Source organism: Varroa jacobsoni, unplaced genomic scaffold (genome assembly GCF_002532875.2).
Source record: "Varroa jacobsoni isolate VJ856 unplaced genomic scaffold, vjacob_1.0 scaffold_1278, whole genome shotgun sequence".
Classification (NCBI taxonomy): Eukaryota; Metazoa; Arthropoda; class Arachnida; order Mesostigmata; family Varroidae; genus Varroa; species Varroa jacobsoni.
In genome coordinates this window covers 64120-78320 of record NW_019214180.1, presented here as the reverse complement: position 1 = coordinate 78320, position 14201 = coordinate 64120, and the positions used below count along the sequence as shown (strand labels likewise).

The 14201-nt window shown below is 45.7% G+C and overlaps 1 protein-coding gene across 2 annotated transcripts in view; it reads right to left on the bottom strand.

Annotated features, from left to right (window-relative positions):
• Nucleotides 1-11899, bottom strand: part of tinc (transmembrane protein tincar) — a 36528-nt gene extending 24629 nt beyond the window's left edge. For both annotated transcript variants that reach the window (XM_022847317.2, XM_022847318.2), the window contains exon 1: nucleotides 11848-11899. The gene's annotated coding sequence lies outside the window, so the exon portion shown is untranslated. The remainder of the gene's footprint in view (nucleotides 1-11847) is intronic.
• Between the last annotated feature and the right edge of the window lie 2302 nt (nucleotides 11900-14201).

The following is a 14201-nucleotide window of genomic DNA, read 5'->3' as shown; positions in this document are numbered from 1 at the left end:
CGAGAGCTTTTTTACGTCAGGAGATTGGCTGCTCGAAAGCATAACGAGACGACAACACCAATCTAGTTTTTTCCTTTTATGTTGACACGTTCTCCGCGAGTAGGTAACGGAGCGTGAGTGTTTTGTTCAAAGGCGACTTGCCGCGGTCTACTGCAATGCACACTGCTTGATAGTTTCACATTTATAATATTGACATTATGTAAAAAAATTGCATCTAGCAGAAGTTACCGTAACATTAGTACCATGACTAACAAACGGTGTGCCAGCCGTCTGACATATGTATATATATATATATATATATATATTTATTTAAGCCTATTTTACAGTGGCTTAGACGTTTTCGCTTGATTTCTTGCAGCTAATGACAAAAAAGCAAAAAACCCTTAATAGTAAAATCGATGCTGGAAGCAACAACCGACGGTGCCTCTGCAGAACCCAACTACCTTAATGTTTTCTTCCTCAAAATGAGCGAACCTCTTTATGCTATCACCTAAACGTAGAAGGAGAATCTGGCAAATAACCCCCGCTACCCAATTCCCTGTCCTCCATTGTTCTAGCAACCGACAAAATTGTTCATATTGCCATTCCAAGCTCATTTCAAGGGCCACACCATAATGAACTGATGGCTACAATGAAGTTTGAGCGCTTGTTAGCATGTTCCCTTTGGCGTTGTCGGCGTTTACTTCATAGCCACTAGCTCTAGCATCAGCACTAACCAGGAACTGATCGTAGAAAAGTGTTCAGACCGCCCCGGAAACGGTTTCAATACGTCCAACATTGGCAATCCAAACGTCCGCTCACAAAAGCGGTTCTGTTCTGTTTTCTCACAGTAAGAGAGTGCTATCGGTAGAAGCAGTATAAGGTCCAAGAAAGCTTCATAGAAGATTTCGCCTCTTATCGGTTGGTATAGCGGCTTGTAACGACACAACAAAGGAATGTGTATTTATCTATTTCACATGCAATCATAGAGCGTCAACAGCTGCGCTTCTAGTCGAAAAAGCTTATTAACCACGCAGTCTAAGACGGCAAACCGTAGCCATACGATTTGGACTCGGCTTGAGGAACCTTCGTTATGATGTGACATGTTCTGTTTTGTACTGTACTAATAGTCCGCCGGATAATGTACTTTTGTGACAACGATTCATCCCGCTAACGAGGCAGCTCACCTTTTTGTTGCAGTCTTTTCGCCATTATGTTCACATCGCGCGGCGCTGCCATTCTCGGAACTATCGTACTTTTATTGACACTGTGTAAACTGTTTTGTCTCAGCAAAATGCACAACTACGACAGCTATTGTCATTCGTGATGACAGAACTGGTCACACAGCGTTCACATGTTGTGTGGTCAGATAGATGTCATCTTTGCTCAGCCAGTGATAGGCTCCTTATACGCAACAGAAATAAGGAGGAACGTCGACAGTCGCGTGAGATGATAACGAACGACCTGCAACGTCCGTGCCAGTCAGCGGTCTGACCGGCAGCTCCTAAATACACTTCTTCACATCGGGCTATCTAGTACAGCCGCGTCGAAGTCCTGCTTGACACCAGCACCGTTTTTGACAAAGCACCGCACACGTCCGTCCACAAAGTCGAACTCGTTTCCAGGAATGTAACAGCCTGCCCTGCGTGTTGACTTTGGCTTCATGGCATACTACGTAAGCCATCAGCCTCTGTGCTGAGTTACACTATCGAATAACTCTGATAAAATCGTTGCCGCTAGAAGTTTCCATCGGTATATTGTCTCATCGCTTTTTTTGTCTACACTAGATTATTTGAAGTTGTTGTATCTTCGAGTCTTCGCAGCAAAACATTAAGCTTGCCTTTTTTTCGCTCTACTGTCAGTGATAGGGGCGGACCTAGCGCGTTTCACATGGATGCCCGTACTTGCCATTTGCAAGGTACGTAAACACAGCTTATCTAAGCAGTTTCTGGCTGCATTAAAGGGTGCTTCTGGAAAAACGTAGAACGATATGGACTTCCAAGATCTGGAATTGATCTGGATAGGTAGGAGACCAATCTGCAATATCACTAAACAATTTTTGAAAGGCCGCCCAAAAAAGAAAATCATTTCCAGATTACGTTCTAAGAACTGGCAAGTTGTTTCTTAGGCTGCTGCCTAGGTTATCGAATGCACTGAGAGCAATCTACCGCCTACAGGTTCAAGGTGTGCCGTGTATTGCAGCTGTTAATGTTGCTCTAGTAGCGAATGACCAGGTGTTCATGATTGCGTCTTGTTTGCCGCTACCACTCTCACCTTTGGTAAGAAGCTTCCCGTTTGCCATGCCACGCGTTCTTGTGCTGCGTGTGAGCATCAGTTTACGCCTTACCGTGGGCTTTTGCAGCCAAACGCACCTTTTCTTGCTTAATAAACATGCAGCAATTTATCAACAGTGAACTTTTTTCTCTTAGATTTCTGTACAAGACCAGCAAAACCTTCTTTCTCTGCCGCCGCCTCAAGTAGCTTCGTGTCTTCGCCATCCCATGCCCCTAGTCCTACTCTTTAATCAAGCCGTCCTTTGTTAGCACTACTGGAACTAGTACAGCTTGCTTGTCTAGCCGATCGCTCCCATCGTTTGAAGGTTGTCAGAGACAGAGGTGAGCAATGCGTGTCGTACATCATATATCACCCTGGCGATGCGTGCTGCATAGGTATTATGCGAGTGCGACTCGACAATCGTACACATACCCACATATGTATAGCGCATACGTGAGTATGAGTATGTTCTAGGACTCTACAGTAAGTAAAGGGGCAGGTAAAGGGAATTAAGTGGGGGACTCCCTTCGCTCTCCCTCCCCCCTCTCTCTCGTTCTCTTTTTTCTTTGAACGAACTGACTACCGTTTCTTTGAGGAAGGGTAGGATGTAGGGAGGTCATTGCCCGCGAGCTGCATAATCGGAGGCAATACAGACCAACACCACTCGACGAGACCCTTTAATAGCAAACAGCGCCTTCCGCAGCCAGTGGCCATCTGCGCTGCATTCCGCACTGGTTGGTATCGTTGCCGTCGGCCGGCCGGCCGGTCGCTGCGTTAGCTGTCCTGCGTCTCGTGTAATAGAAGGACCTGATCGCAGAGGCATGAACCGGGGCAAATAGCGTACTGCGAGATCGAGGAAGGGGAGGAAACGGACAAACGCTTATGGTGGTACTACCGCTGCTCGCTGTAGAGTGCAAGGGTTCTTGGGACCAGATCCGACTTCTTCTCCACCGGCTTTCCCCTCATACCATCTGTAGTGCTGTGACCATTTCGCGAAACGCAGCAACTGGGACAAGATCGGGCGGCCAGCCAGGAGATATCAACTAAATGAACTGAGCAACAGTTCGTCATTGACGCAAGGAAAAAATCCACCCTTGATTGAAAAGTTTACAATAAAGTAGACAGCTTTTGCTGTCAACGTGTGGGAACAAAGCAATTGGACCTAGCGATTTTATACAAACTCTCTGCTCTCCACGAACATAGAGTTTGCCAAAGCTGAGAGCCACGAGGCCACTATTGGTCCTTTGGATGTGCCTGGCGAAAAAAAGGACAGGGAAGCAGAAAAGCATCGTGGAAGAAAAAAGAGAAAATTGAATCGATTGCTATAATAAAGTCCACTCAAATAACGCGTTTCTGACGAAGAGAGAGCAAGAAAATATATGCAGACTTTATTTGCGTTTTTTTATGTTCTCTCTACATTTACTAGATTCAATTTGAAACAGTCACTTTCACTGCTCATATCAACACCAGTCAACTACGCCAACAGACCTCTTTTTGACGTTACAAAATCCGATTAGTATAACAATGATCAATGATTACGGAAATGGAAAAGGTGGTGGCTTCAATAAGTTGCATGTAAAAGCCATATAAAATGCAACGCGCAGTATAATGCGTCTGCCTATGAACATGTTCGTGGGTCCTGCCGGATAAAACTGCTCATCACCCCAAATGTTGTAAGACATCTTTACGCTTTCGGCGGCCGTTGCTGTTATCGCTGCTGCATTTTCCACTGTTTCTACCGCCACTGTCGTAAAGTGCCACTAGCTAGTTGCTCTAAAGCGGTAATACCGTAGCAAAAAGAAAAGCTGCGGCATTCGCACGAGCCAGTCACGGCATGAATTGCGTCTATTCTAGTCATAAAGCTTTGCAAAGCGGTGCCTAGGTGGTTGGATCTTCCTCCTGCAGCTGTACCATGACGCATCCCCTTCAAACACTTTAGCGTCTCTTCCCTTCGCTCCCTTTGAACACCCATGTCCCTGGCATACGCCTGAATCGGTGACAACAATAAGCGGCCGCTGGTCGACAGCGTTGCTAGCAAATAGAACACAACGCCTTTGTTGAAATGATGACACACCGTTGGCGTGCCGGGGTTCCTGCTGCTGACCCAGCTACGAAAAGAGGCAAAGCCCCAGCAAGTAGAAGACAGAAGTGGCAAGATAAGACTAAAGAAACAAGTAAGTAGAGTTGGTTGACATTGCGTTGCCAGGCGCTTGTCTCTACGATGGAGCTAGGTTCTATCAACGGTCCCCATCAGTAGCTTCTAGCATTCTATAACAGGAGTAGCAGCGATAACAATGGTGACGGATACGGCGGAGGCGGCAAAGGTGATGCAGGGAACGTAAAGCGTGCCGCAGACTCATGAAGCCTTGCGCCGGAAGGCCGGCTGTAGTAGATGAAAAATTTGAACTATAGCAGTTTCTTGTTTGCTGTAGTCTACAGATGAAAAATCCAATATGCAGTAATACGCAAGGAAACAGTAACGCGCTCTTAAACGATGGTAGGAATGCTGAACAGCCAAGTTTAGTGAACCCCTTAAGAACAGCACGCACGGGCGTAACGGCTGAAAAAACGGTATCCAACCACAGTAGACATACATAGTAATGGAATTACTATTCTCACTTTATTATAAAAGATTCTTAGTTTCGATGCCCTAGCGACATTAAGAGGAACGCCTGCTCTGTTGTAATCGTCATTTACAATTTAAAGCCGGAAAGAACAGTTTTTCCAGTTGACCCTCCCCACTTACTCGAACGTGGACCACCCCTGGGCTTAGCTTTGGAGATCGGCAACGCCCAAATTCAGCTTGCTGCGCAATCAGGTTACCGCCTCAGGCAGAGATCAGCCACTTAATGACAGGCGCTCCCACGACAAAGTTAAGCCAAGTACGCATGCAGCTTTGAAAAAGACGCTCATCACACATCCCACCTCTTCGAGCTGACGCGGTTGTATGCGTGACCCCCATTACGACGCTCGCTGCGATTCCCGGTTTGGCACACCTCCGCTTATATCTGCTCGCCGCTGTTCACTCCTTCAGTAAAACAGGATGGCTAGATATAGAGATCGACAAGACTATACTGGTTACCTTGGTGCTTATCCTCAAATACCTACGCCGCTTTCAATCCGGCCGATTTCATCTTTGCACAACCGCGAGTCGGAATCTATCAATGTCTTTAACTAATGGTTCCCACGTGTGCATTGCATTATGCAGTAGTAGTGTAAAGTATTTGCGTGAAATGGCTTCCTAGAGATGATCGCTCTACCAAGGACAGAAAGAAGCCAAGAAACTTCAGATTCTACCCCATTTCACTTCAGTAAACGTAGTAGAATGGATTGATGCATGCGAGTACAATGTCAGCCTATATGGTGAACAACGTATCCTTGTAGAACATAAAATGCTTGATATCGTACCCGATTGTACAACACGCCCAAAGTCTATGGGACTCTTCATAAGACGGGCTGAGGGTTGTATCCTGTCCCAAAGCTTAGTCGTCTCCGACTCGACAAAGTGATGCCTGCGATCCAGCATATTGTCCGACCACTGTCAGTAGTAATAGCACAGCTCGCTTGACAAAGGGTTTTTACAGGAGATTACTCAAACGCGAAGCCCAATTAGACTCATCAAGAGGAGAGAATGAGTGACTCGTTGAAAATGCTCCGGATCCCCTAAACAGTGAATCATGGGACTAATGCAGACCGAACAGAAAGGATTCGGCACACGAGATTTCAAGGGGAGCAGCCATTAGGTCGAGAACCAAGGCTTCCGATGTACCACTGTTTCTTAGGTAAGAAATGTAGTCTACCTTGAAAGTTGTTCTTATTGGATCTCTGATATAAAACCTATGCGAATAGAGAATAAATCTACGCCTCGACCACGAGTGATATCGTTTTCAGTGGTTTACATATGTATACAAAAAAAATGGGCGCATAGTTCAAGTAAGTTGGGCGTTACACATTTGCTTCGAAAACGTTTTTCCTCTATGAAGACCCAAGTGGGCATATTTGCGGGCTTTTCATTCTCTATAAGAACTCTTTCTCGGTCAAAACTGTGCAGGCAGCCCTGCCTGCCCTTTCGTCCAAATGTGTAGTCATTGTTTTAGAGAATCAAGGACTTTCTGCGGACCCATCTCACTAATCATATCTCACGCAGTCTAAGGCGCTACACGGCTTCTTTACGGCTTGCAACAATATGCCATATATGTTGTCGCGTTGTCCCTATCACCACGAACACTTCCTCTAGGTAATTCCCCAGATTCACCTCTGTTCGACCTTCTGATATCGGTCCATGATCGCCGCCGCCGCCATCCTCACTATCTCCGTCGCCATAATCACCGCCACTCTAAAGTCTATGCTATAAGCCTTTTCAATAACCCCAGTACTCAAAAAAAATTGCGTTATGCAAGTGCACGTGTGAATCCCAATGTATTTTAGATACAATTGGGTCAGGCAAATGACCATTCATCCAGCCCCTAGCAATCTAGTCTATCCTGCCCTATGATTTAGTGTATATGCGTTGTGCACACAGAAATGGTGAAATTCAACATTTCATTCAGTTTTTTGTTTTTTCTAGCTTGTTCGACATACACAGATCAGTCAGTAAAAAGTTCGCGGAGAACCGGACTCAAGTGCTAGACGTATCTAAATGAACTGGAAACGAGATGGTGGAGCTACTAAATACATTAAACGCCAACATCGTGATCCGCTGTTCAGACTTGAAGACAGGTGAAGCACGATCACCATATAAATGGAGTTATTGTTCACACACTCAATTGCGTCATCGACATAGCCTGACGGGCAATGCAACCGTCCAGCGAAACTAGTGGAGGTAGAGATTCTCAAAAGAGGAAAACAGGGCGGCGTTGAAGTCTCTGGACGGGTAACCATTGCTCCGCGCGTTGCTGTTGAACGGTACAGAAAGTACAAAGGTGCTGAAAGCCCTGACCTACGCATAGTTAAGGTAACGACAGCCAAGGACTAGGAGAGGTCTCACTTTTTTAATGTGAGGAGCTACTCCTACTCAGGTACATTTTGCCTGGCCTGTTGCTAGACGTGCTCGAGTTGTGTTAACGAACGCCGTTACCCCCCCCCCCTCGTCGCTGCATCGCCCCATTATACAACTACGCTCTGAGATCTCACAGTCAAGCAACGTCACCTTGTAAAGATCATGAGCTGACAAGGCATACCCACAACTCACTTTGCCAACAAGGACCTTTCGGTCTGCGTCCATATTGCCTGCCGAGGCAAAACGGCCCTAAATAAATAAAATATAAAACATTAATTTAAAAAACAGAAATGGCCCATAAGAACGCTTTGCCTTGTGCTTCATATCCAACGCGGAGTCCAGCAATCCTGCGGGTTTGCTTCAACCTACGACACCATCAATTGCTGCCGAAGAACTTACGGGCAAAGTCTACTGTTGCTATGGATATATATCGCGATTTAGTAGGTGTACAGCTGTGGTATCTGTATATAACCAGGGCACATCGAATTCGCATAATGAGCGAAAATATGCTCTTCGTGTATCTTCTACATTAAAGGCTAACGTGTCAATAGAACAAAAGGGACAATTAACGAAAGGCCGTGTGCACAAGTTGTGCGTCCTGATGTACTGAAAATTAGTCAAATCTGTGAAACAAGGCAGGACATCTAAATTGTGCAGAAGCAGCAGCAGAAGAAATGGGTTTATTTTTTCGGGAAGCTTCCTCGTCATCTCTCGAGGGCCAAGAAGGTGTAACAAAAGAGGCGGAATTCTGCTGAAAACCAACCTCAGACCACAACAACGTTTGCAGGTCTTACGCCGTTTCGTTTTGCCCCAGGGCAAGTCTCTCTGCCCGGGGTGGCGTGGTCGCTTCTATTCAGTTCATTGCCTTTAGCTGGGTAGCATGCCTGACGAAGGAAGTCATGGAAAAGAGGGAAGCCTTTAAGTAGAATACTATGATCCTTAAAAGCCGCCCCCTTTCCCAGGTGTATTCTGTTGCGGTTTTTAGGTAGCTATCCCAAAACCCCTTTTAGTTTCAAGAGGATACGCGGGCATTGATCTAGCAATGCTACTACAACTGTTCCTCTTCGTGCTTCTCTCAGTAGACCAATGAGCAGGACTCAAATAATCCCTACATCGAGTAGAAGCCAGGGGTCCATGGAAGGCTCTAATCTTTATCCTATCTTCACCCTCTGCTTAACTATATATATATAACGTATATATATATCTTAATTAAACACTGGAGGTCTTTTCCTACATTAAAAAGGATCAGAATGCAGGCCGATAACTGTCGCCATGCGGTTGTACCCTTCCAGCTAAACCTATAATGACCTGGTTGTAAATTCACAGCGGTTACAGCAAGCGGCTTGCCGTTTGACTCTTCCCAGTCTTCATTCTTGTCTCGATCTTTGACCATGCACTAGACGACCCCCTGTTCACGTGCAAGCTAACCTAACAACAGCCAGCGTCAGCCAGCTATTAAGAATGCCCCCAAAGGGAGTAGAGGCGATAGACACTACTTTAAAGTAGTACGGAGCTCTATACTGTGTAGGTCACAAAGTACTCCGCTTAGAACACTCGATGAAAGCGGGAGTCAATATTTGCATTAAACGAAGACTGGATTAAAAAACCGACCTCATAAACAAACGGAAAGTTATAAAAATTGTGTGTACATGTGGCTACAGTCTTGCATAGTGAATGAAATACAGAGTGACGGTAAGAGAACGAGAGAGGGGTGGAGCGGGAGGGCGGCGGGGGTAGAGCGGAAGGCAAATAAAGTTGTACGAATCTACCACGCGAACTTGCTGTATTCCCTTTGTTCATTCCTAGTAGAAATTAAATCAACTCATTTTGTCTTGGTTAAGCAGGAACTCGACACCCCTTACAATCTGTGCGCTTTTCTAAAAAAATATTTTGCCTAGTTCTATCTAACTTCAACGTAGGTTAGATTTGTTTATTTCAACAAGCGTTGCCTTACATGGTTAGCTCTTTTCCCGCGATAATTATCTGAACAAAAACTATGTAAGTATTTTGTTTTACATATTCGATTCTGCATGACCTTCATGTAAGTTCTGGCCTCACATAGTTTTCAAACTTAGAGGCACTGCTAGCTGGTAGCTTTTGCAAAATTTAATTGGATGTTCTTAGTAATTATCCGTAATACCTAAATGTCTCGAGTCCTAGATGTGGTAATGACATTAAGTAATTTTCTTAGACAATTGGCACTTAGTGCGAGACGAAATGCCTCTAAGCTTGATTTGAAACCGAGTTTGTGCCTAAGTTTAGTAGGCAAACACATTGCCATTGCAGTATCACATACTTTTTTTTTATCTGTAATATAGACTATCGTATAAATAGTCCTGCATAGCTTGAAATAACGTTGTCTGTTGTTGTGTGTGCATGTAAATATTGTGTAGTTTCTGTGAACACTATCTGTATTTCATTGTTTACCGTATTATGGTTTAATGAAGATCAGCCTTTGTTGTCTACAACCCAGACGTAAACGCAAGCTGCTGGGAATACTGAAGGGATCATCACAGACGCTCTGAGGTTTGCGTCTCGCTCCTGCCCATATATACATCTATTTATCAACCACGTCGGATGGCCAAGTCTCCAACAAGATGGTCTCTTTAAACTCTAATCTCGAAGTCGGCGGACCAGATAGAATGAAACAGGCGTGCATTACGCTGTCTTGAACCCGTATAGTTTGTCTGCTAGCATATGCACTTTTCTTGATCCCAAGGATTTCGCGAACCACTTCTCAACGGTCAGCGCCGGTGGCAGTCGGTGGTTTCTCCCTTAATGGACAAAGCGGAAGGCAACAGCAGGAACTGAATCTCCTCCTTCTTCTCCTCCTTTGTAGTGTTGGATCTGATGTCTTCCGTTGAATCTATTGCCACGAATGGGAGCAGGCCGCCACGTTAACATAAGAACGTCACATGCTTTGTCCCTATCCTTAGCTGAACACTGCCTATCCGTTTTTCCATTGCCCCCACCCCGTATAGAGCCGCTGAACCCATAAAGGAATCATCGGTAGAGACGCTATAGCGATCAGTTATGCCTGCTCGCGTTTTTTTCTACATAGGGCTCCAATTTCTTCGTTCAGTGCTGCTCAGTCGTCAGCTCGTACAGCTACGTACATTAATGCGAAACCCCGGCTCGTTCTGTTGGCCAAGAAGCACAAAGCAAAGCACAAGTGCGTTCCACTTGCTCATGGCGGCGATAGGGGTAGTGATGGTATCGGCGGTTGTAATAGCGTCTTGAAAAGCAAGACTCTCGTCCCAGTCACCACTAAGTCCTTCGTTCGGATCAGACCTTCTGCCATTGGGTTAGTCCTCTGACTTTCAACTTGTGCCGGGGCAAACAGCGGCGGTAGCAATGGCAGCAGACCGGTCGTCCAGACGTCGGAAAGATCGGTTGGCCAGCTAGGCCAACAGCCCCACCCATCACCACGCGGTATTCTAGCCGCATCAAACGAAGTTCGTAAGAAGAAGGCGGTGAAAAGAAGAGGACGAGCGCTCGGAATAGCGGACATTATCGACGCCTGGTGATGCCGCTTGTAGAGCGTGCGCATCTATCTTTCGTTTCATTCGAATTTGGTCGTCATTGTCTTTGTTTCCTGTTATCATCATAAAACTCTTTTCAGTTATTCATGGTCCTTCTTGACGGCCGATGAAAGTTTCAAAATAATAGGACGTTATAGGACGCACAGAAACATCCACATCGAGGGGTAAAGGTTGGTGCAGAAATTTCATTGAACAAAGCGTTTAGTTGGGGGGGGGGGGGGGGAAGAAATGTAAAAGGGCTGCAGTGGATATTAGCGTCGTGAGGATAGGAGCAGTGAGTCAATGCCACAGGCGAGGCCCAAACACCGGCAAGCGTAATAAAGGGATAATAGAAACTGTGCGCTCGAAGAGACGGAAGCAGCGTAACAGAAGTAGAGATAGCAGTTGTAGAAGTAACTTTGGGGATTAAGTTGTAGCTAAAGGATAACATTGTGCACTATTTCGAAATTTCGACAACCGACGTGGTAGCTGGCAACGAAACGCGAGCAAAGATAGTGCCGAGACTTAGTGTCAGCTGTTGACATCATTGACATGCTGGACAAAGTAGCGCTTTTCTTTGTGCTAACTGTTTACTTAGATACTGGGTGCTTCTCGACACTTATTGACTGACGAAACCCATCGTTTCGTTTGTGAGTATCTTCTATATACATTTATAGAGTATCAGTTTAGGAAACTTTGCTCACCCCGCACATTATCGAATGGCACATTTAAGCACCCGCCGCACATCTAAACAACCGGTGACGCATTGAGTACATACAGCAAATACGAACCCGGCCCGCATACACGTGAGCAGGTCAATCATACAAGCGATGCTTTAATCGGCAATGAAAGGGAGACTCTTACGATGACCAGAAAATTGGCCACATCGCAAACCACCAGGCAAATTCAACTCTGTTCGTCGCGCGCGGAAGCCTTTCTTGTTTGCGAGCTCAGATGTACGTCACATACCATTATACACACACTCACACCCATATGTATATGTGTATATATATATTGCCGATATACAAAAAACGGAACTGTAAGGATGAACATGATGACTCGATTACTACTTACCAGAATGGTCTCGGCCGACGTCAACTTATACGAAAGTTGTAACTGGCTGTTGTGTCTAATTGCTCTGAGTTTTTGCTGAAGTTATTGATATTGTTTCGTGCGTGGTCGCTACCCTCAACAAGAGTTGCTTCGATCTTTGTTGAGGGTTTTCGTCGTGTTTTTGAGGTTAGGTACGGTCCCCGTGTGTATATCCTCACAGAGTGCGTGGCATCCTTCACATTAACTTGCTTATTAACTTTTTCTTTTCCACTAGCTCTATCCAACAAAGACAGCAGTTGCATGCAGTGTTGTCACCGTCACATTACGCCACCGCGAAGGCAATCATTTCTCTAATTGTCCACCCAAAAGCTGCCGTTACCATCTGGCCGCCATCAAATCTCAACAATAACTTGACACGTTTCTTCCTTCATGTACTTTTGCCAACAGCTTATTCGTACACACACATGCACACACACTAATGCGCGCAGGTACCCTGGCGATGATGTACTCAGTACGTTTTTTAGTGCTACCTCCTATCTATGTATGCTGATATCTAGGTTTTTGGCGGCATAAGCACTTCTAGCTCTTCACGCTAACACGATAGCCGTCAGAGCGAAACGCACGCGCTGAAAATTCGTCACAGTCGCCTAGCGCTTTCTTTGCTCTTCAGATTATCATTTTCGTCGTGCCTCAGTCGTAAATCCCGATTTGATATATTTGTTTCTCGCATTCATAGAGCCGTGCGCGCGCGCGCGCGTCTCGTTTTGCGGCAGCTACTCCACCGCTGTCGACTGTTTTCTATCAGCGCTCGCTCCTTTCCTTTTGCTGCTTTACCTCCTTGGTACAAACAACGCCTGCTGTCACAAACAGGCACATGCGTGGCACAGAGAGGCCCGACAGCACAGCCTCTTGTAGTGCGGTCTCGACGAGATCTGGCCGCTTAACCATTCCGCCCTCTACCTCCAGACAATGGGAAAGGGAGCCGACAGCAATTGATGGCGGCCAACGAAAACCGAACCCAAAGCCGGTGTAGAGCCATTCACTGCTGTTGGTGCTGGCGTGGAACAGTGACGAGGCTCTCGTATGAGAGAGGGTCGTTGTCTGAGCAGGACAGAGACCCCAGCAGGCACCGAAGAACACCGACCCCAAAAGCCGCCGCTGCTGACGCGAACTGAGAACTGGCGGGGTAGTCAGCGGAGGCGGTCCACGAGAAGCTTTGGCGAAAGCCAGCTGGTCGACGTGGATTGCATGCTACCGGCGCAAGCTGCTTTACTCGGGTCCGTGAAAGTGGACTCCGGCGCACATCCAAAACGCCATAGGCGGCACAAAACGTACGACGATTCCTCATAGGCTGGGTAGTGCTTTGAGTATCGACAAAATAGCGATATACTGGCAGGTTTTTCCGAATAGATGCGTACATTGTTCTAATAACAGTTGAAATAGAGTTTAGTAATAACAATGTCTTGAGGCATTACATTAATTATTTATTAAGGTATGCATATGAAAACTTGGGTCTATAGTTTCTTACGTTGTAAGGTTAGATCTGTGCGAACAGTCGGCTCGCACTGCTTGCAAACAACTCAAAAGTAAACTGTAGTATATCAAATCATTACTCGGCAATATGTTATTAAAGATCACTTAAGGATACTTTGAAAGTGTAAGACCTGAATGTCCGCTGAGCTGTTTCAGGTTAAACTCGAGGCCGTGCAACTGTATTTGTGAACTCGATTCCCAAATGCTACATCTTCTGTAGGATACCCTGATGAAATCATTGAATATCCACTTCGCGGACGCTGTTCACTGCTAACGACAATATAAGGCGGCTGCAGTAAATAGTAATGATGATGATAAGGCATCCTGTTCAAGAATTCTTCATGCAAAAAACTGCAAGTTTTTTTACAGGAGCATGCATTACGCTGGTATGACTGTTTTGTTATCAATTTAATCGACTCGTTGTCACCAAAAACATGTTTTCATTAAACTAAAACTGTCGTAGTAAATAGCGCCTGTTTCAATAATATTCATAAGCATTTATGAGGCGGTCTCTAAGAGCTCGACATGGCCGACGTACCTCGTTGTTTAGCCCTCGTTTTTTTGCTAATTTTTCATTACCATGTCGACATCTCATCAAGTTCATTTATAAGCTGTGCTATCATGGGATCTGTCTCTAACGCTCTGTGTGTGATGGGCATGAATCCCGAAGTGGCGGATACAGGCTGGCTTTCACGGAAGCTGAAATAATCATGGCAAGGAACCACGAACGGCTCACGCGGAAGCGTTCACTTAGCTCAAGTCAGGGGTTAGTAGGTGCGCCGATTGGCGGCGTATCGAATCCTCAGCACCGCTGGAAATCGTATCGTCTTCTTATCAGATAT